The following is a 5,328-nucleotide window of genomic DNA, read 5'->3' as shown; positions in this document are numbered from 1 at the left end:
CCTTGGTTTGCAGGTGGCCATCCGTTCTGTATGTCCTTACGTGGCTTTTGTCTACGTGAGGGTAGCCCTGGTCTCTGCTGTGTCCTGATCTCTTCTTCCTATAAGGACACCTTTAGATTGGGTTAGGGCTCACCTTAACGACCTTAATTTAACTTAACTGCCTCTTTGAAGGCCGAGTCTCAAACATAGTCACTGAGGTTTAGGAGGTTAGGGCTTCAACATGTGAATTTGGGGGAGATGCAGTTCAGTCCTTAGTAAACAAGAGTGTTGATCTTTGTGATTCCATCTGATGGGTACACGGAAGTTCATTACATATTTCTACTTTTGCATTACGTTTGAAAATTTTCATAGTGAAGAATTAAAATACTAAGAAAGTTAAAGGGACTTGAGCTTACCTGGGGAAGAATTGTGCCCAAACAAGTATTTCTTTGTGTATTCATGAAAACATTGCTTTCCTACTTATTGTCCTTTTGTGACACGGTTGACACATACGTGCACACACACACACACACACACACACACACACGTTGTAACCTTGAGCATCCTGAATTCTTGGAGCACAGTCCCTTCTATCCTCTTCCAGGACAATATCTCAACTACTATAAGGCTCTCCTAGACAACATAATAAAAATGGTAATTAGCAATTGTATAGGGTTTTGAAAAGGGATTGCACACGTTTCTCACATACTTCCCATTTGAGCCCCTGAGAGGCAGGCAGTATGAGTGATTTTATCCCCTAAGTAGGGATGAGGAAAGGAGTGTCTGGGTCAGTGTCTTGCAGTGCCCGGCCAGGCATCCACTCTTCTGGTGCCAGCCGCAATGGCTTCCCATGGGGCTGTTGCCTTTGAGAGAGACCAAGGAGTTAGAACTTCATGTTACTTTGCTCTCTATTGCAAGAAACTGTGGTTGAATGATGATACCTCTGGAAATGGCCCTTTTAAAACTGCTTCCAGGTTTTGTTAAATGTTACTACTTCAAATTGGCATGTTAATCTATCAATATCAAAACCGACTTTCATGTTTAGCTGATTGTGTTTAATACCTGAAGTGCTGAACCTTAAGATGGTTTTACCCTTTTGGAAAGACTGAATTTATGACATGGACACACAGGACAATTTTATGCTGTGTAGTATATTTTGCTTTTTAATGCAACAGGCCCTTTAAGTATCACCTTTTTTAGGAATACTGCTTTTTCAGGTCTATTAATTATCTTGATATGAACTGAAATACTGTTCATTTCAAGAGAAGGCTAGGCTATAAATTAGGAAAATCTTCTCTGTGAACTTTTTACCTTCATTTCTTTCCTCTTATATATCCTTTCATCATTTTCGTTAGGAAACAATTTATATGTACTGCAAGAATTCAGAATGATTTTTTTCCCCATGGACTAGAATACCAAATTCTGCTTTCTCAGACAACATGTGCAATATCTCTCAAATAACATGAGAACTATTAGAAAAAGAAAAGCTGTTTTTCTCCTTCCTGTGGACTCTTTTCACTTCTCATCACCCATCCCAGGAAGGAGAGACCAACCTTGAGGGGGCTCCTAGAGCCTGAGCCCCTCTGGTGCTTGTCCCCACCTTGACTTCATTTGCTGGTTGGAATAAATAGTCTAAGGGTTGGGGCGCCTGGCTAGTTCAGTCAGTAGGGCATACAACTATTGATATTGAGGTTGTAAGTTTGAGCCCCACATAGGGTATAGAGATTTCTTAAAAATAAAATATTTTAAAACCAAAACAAGCTAGTTTAAGGGTTTCTGTATCATTGAGATGGATTAGCCTGGATTTCTCTAGAGAAAGATGAGTTTGATGGTTAGCGTGGAGAGACCCAAGATACAGAAAGTCACTCTCAGAGAATAGGGAGAAAATGTGGCCTGAGGATTCCAAGTGGTAGCACTATGCCCAACTTGCATGCAGGGGTCTCGTAAGGGATGGCTGGACAATGGCTGTGGCCCTGGATGCTACACGTTGAGGGCAGCAGTGAGGGTCACTGTGGCCAAGCCTGCTGTTGAAGAGAGAGCTGTGGGAGGCAGTGCCTCCGTGTGCTCAGATTGCAGGACTTGAGGGATAACAATAGGCCAGGCACAACACAGCAGTGTTGGGTAACAGAGGGAATGACAGCAATGATGACAACCACCATAAACTACCAAGTCCCAGTTCTGTTATGTCCTATTCATTCACTTATTTATTGTCCTCTGCTTAGTTTCTTATTATTTGTGGTGTGTGTAATAAATGGTTCAATGACTTTTTCTGGGGACTATTAAATCTCCCAGATTCTTTTTAAAAATGTTATTTATTCATGAGAAACACACAGAGAGAAGCAGAGGGAGAAGCAGGCTCCTGCAGGGAGCCTAATGTTGGACTCGATCCCAGGACCCCAGGATCATGACCTGAGCCAAAGGCAGACCTTCAGATGTTGGGCCACACAGGTGCCGCTCTCCCAGATTCTTAAATGATGCCAAATCATCCCTGGTTCCAATTTCTTGCCATCCTCTGCTTCCTGTTTGTGTCTCAAACTTTGGCAGCATCCTCCTTTTATTCCCCCCAGAAGACACCTGTGTACAAAGAAATTTATTCATAGCTTCTAGATCTTTGTATCATTTGGAATGCTTTTGGCTGTGTTCTCTTTATCTGTTGCTGCTTAACAAAAAGCCCTGGAAAAGTTAGTGTTTTAAAATTTATTATCTCTCAAGGTTCCGGTTGATGGGATTCAGCCGAGTGGTTCTTGTTTAAGATCTTTCATGTGGTTACAGCGAGATGACCACTTTGGCTGGAGTCATCTGAAGCTTGATGGCTAAGCAATAGGAAACTAATATAAGAAAGAAGACAAGTAATTATAATGCAAAGTAGAAAAAGTTATGTAACAATTTTAGAGCACTTTACATGTAGTTCAAAGGCCTTTCCCTGTTATCTCATGCACTAATACATTGACTACATCCCGAGTTTTAACTAGACAACCATACAAGTGTACATGGTGGCTAGATTAAGAAAGACATTTATGGGAGAGACTATTATTGAAGGAAGAATGTGATTTCTATGATTGTAAAAGATAGAAGGAAGGACTCTCCATTCTGAGGGAACAGCATAGACAAAAATTCCAGACCATGAGTGTAGGGTAAGAGGAAATTAGTCTAGGAACTAGAATAAGGGATACCCAGAAGACTGTAAGAAGGAAATAGTTTATGAAATAGAAGAAATTTTATAAGACTTAATCATTGGAGAAAGACATAAACCTATTTATTCACAGTTTAGAAGTCTTGGCTACGTATGGCTTGTTCAGAGCAAAACACTTGTCTGCGAACCTTGTCTTCATACCTGTGCCTTTGATCATATTACTGAGTTGGGAAATCTACTTGTTATTCAAAATGGCAACAACTACTCCTGGCTGGAAAGAGTTGCTTTCTCTCAGTTCATCAGGAACAGCTTCTTGTTATTAGAGATCTAGAATTAGATACTAAGCCCAGTATATGAGGTGAAAATCATGAAATGTCAAATAACCTTTGAAAATCCCTTGGGAAAATACCATGGTGGGGATCAACATACCATCTCTTACAGGCTCAACAACGTGGTTCTATAACTGAGAACCAGGTCAAGTGTCTGTGTTTAGACGACTTACTGTACCAAAAAATAAAAACAAAACAAACTCTGCATGTTTGAATAGAATAGCTCAGCAAGATGTTCATATCATGGGAGGCACGTGGGCACAAAGTGGCCAAGGGAACAATGGATTCACAGTCCCACTTGGGGAAGGTCAGTAGGTGGAAAGCTACGTAGCTATTTCTCATTCTTGTTCTCTTGCTCTCATTCCCTCTAACATCATACTTGCCCCTTGTGGAGCAGAAATAAGTGGATATTGAGCATGTAGACGATTAGTCACCTACTGGTGGCAGGGACCGTCTTTCCCTTTTGGAGAGCCTGGGCTGAATAGCTGGAGGAGAAACTTGGAAGACTCCTCATGTCCCCACATCTTGAGTCTGGCAAGCAGCCAGCTTCCCTTCCTTTCTGCCCTGCTCTGATTCCTTTTCAGAGTCAACGGTGAGTGGCAGACTGAAGGTAACTCTAGTCCCCAAATGGGCCAGCTGCCAAGTGGCCACTAGAGACCCAAACACTGCTTCCTAGTTGACAAGCACTTACTGAACTCTTTGTGGCAGGGACACTGGAAAACAGGACTGAGTTACAAACCACGTCTCAACCAGAAACCAAGAGTTTAACCCCTGTCCTCATTCTTTGCACCTTATGACACACATAAAAAGTTATGTCTGCCTCATGTGCTTGTAGTGTGCTGTGTGGTAGCTCCCGGTAGATTGCTTTCATATAAAGCTATCAGCAAACTACGAATTCTTGAGGTAAGGAGACTTCAGAAGGAAGAAGTCTGCATCCTTCAGATGCAGAAGGATCATGACAAAAATATTTGGAAAGCACAGTTTCGAATGTTATATAAAGTTGGGGCCACACGAGGAGTAAGTGGTGGCATGAAGAGTGGCAGTGGTGGCATGAGGAGTGGTGGCAGCTGCACGAGGAGCCTCCACCCCGTTGGGCCTGCCTGCCCCCCTCCATCTCTTGCCTGCGGCTGCTGGGGTCAGCATGTGCTGCTCCCACCACAGGTCGGGGCCAGGCTGCACACAGCTCCCCAGAGCCACCCAGGGGAGGCGTGGGACAGTCCCAGTGCGGGTGGAGTGGGGTGCGCTCTGCTCTCTAAGTGGCAGGGATTGTGGGGACCCTGGCCCATGCAGGCCCACCGCAGTCATGCTCTGCATTGTCTGTCCTGGGGCCTTGCATGCTGGGACCCCATCCCCCGCAGTTCTCTACTCATAGCCTGACTTGGTGCATCGCTGCAGGCGCCCCCAAGTCCCTGGTGTCCAGCCTCATTGACTCACGTGCTACCCCCTGCATCACCATGTGCCGGAGCAATTGGAGGGTGGCAAGGCTGCACCGTCACCCTAGCATCCAGGTGCCCAGGTGGAGTGGCAGGAGGTTAGGTCAAATCCTCCCTTTCCTGACGACCTTGCGGTGTCATGGGCCCTGGTTGGTCAGCAGCCTAGATAAGTACCTATAGTGCTTACTATTTAGTTTAACCCCATACAGATCCTATGGGGTAGGTACTATTATACCCATTTTATTTATGGGAAAACCAAGGCACTGAGAAGGCAAGAGCCTTATCCAGAGTAACACAGCCATTAGTTACTAGTGGAGGCAGAATTTGACACGGGAAGGTCATCCGTAGGATTCTGGAATAGATTTTAAATCCATCATGTAATCATTTATTAGGGTAATGTTAGTCTCAGAAAATGGGTTTGGAAGTGTTCCCTCCTCTTCAATTTTTTGGAATA

Source organism: Canis aureus, chromosome 36 (assembly GCF_053574225.1).
Source record: "Canis aureus isolate CA01 chromosome 36, VMU_Caureus_v.1.0, whole genome shotgun sequence".
NCBI classification, from domain to species: Eukaryota; Metazoa; Chordata; class Mammalia; order Carnivora; family Canidae; genus Canis; species Canis aureus.
This window is presented reverse-complemented; position numbering follows the sequence as displayed.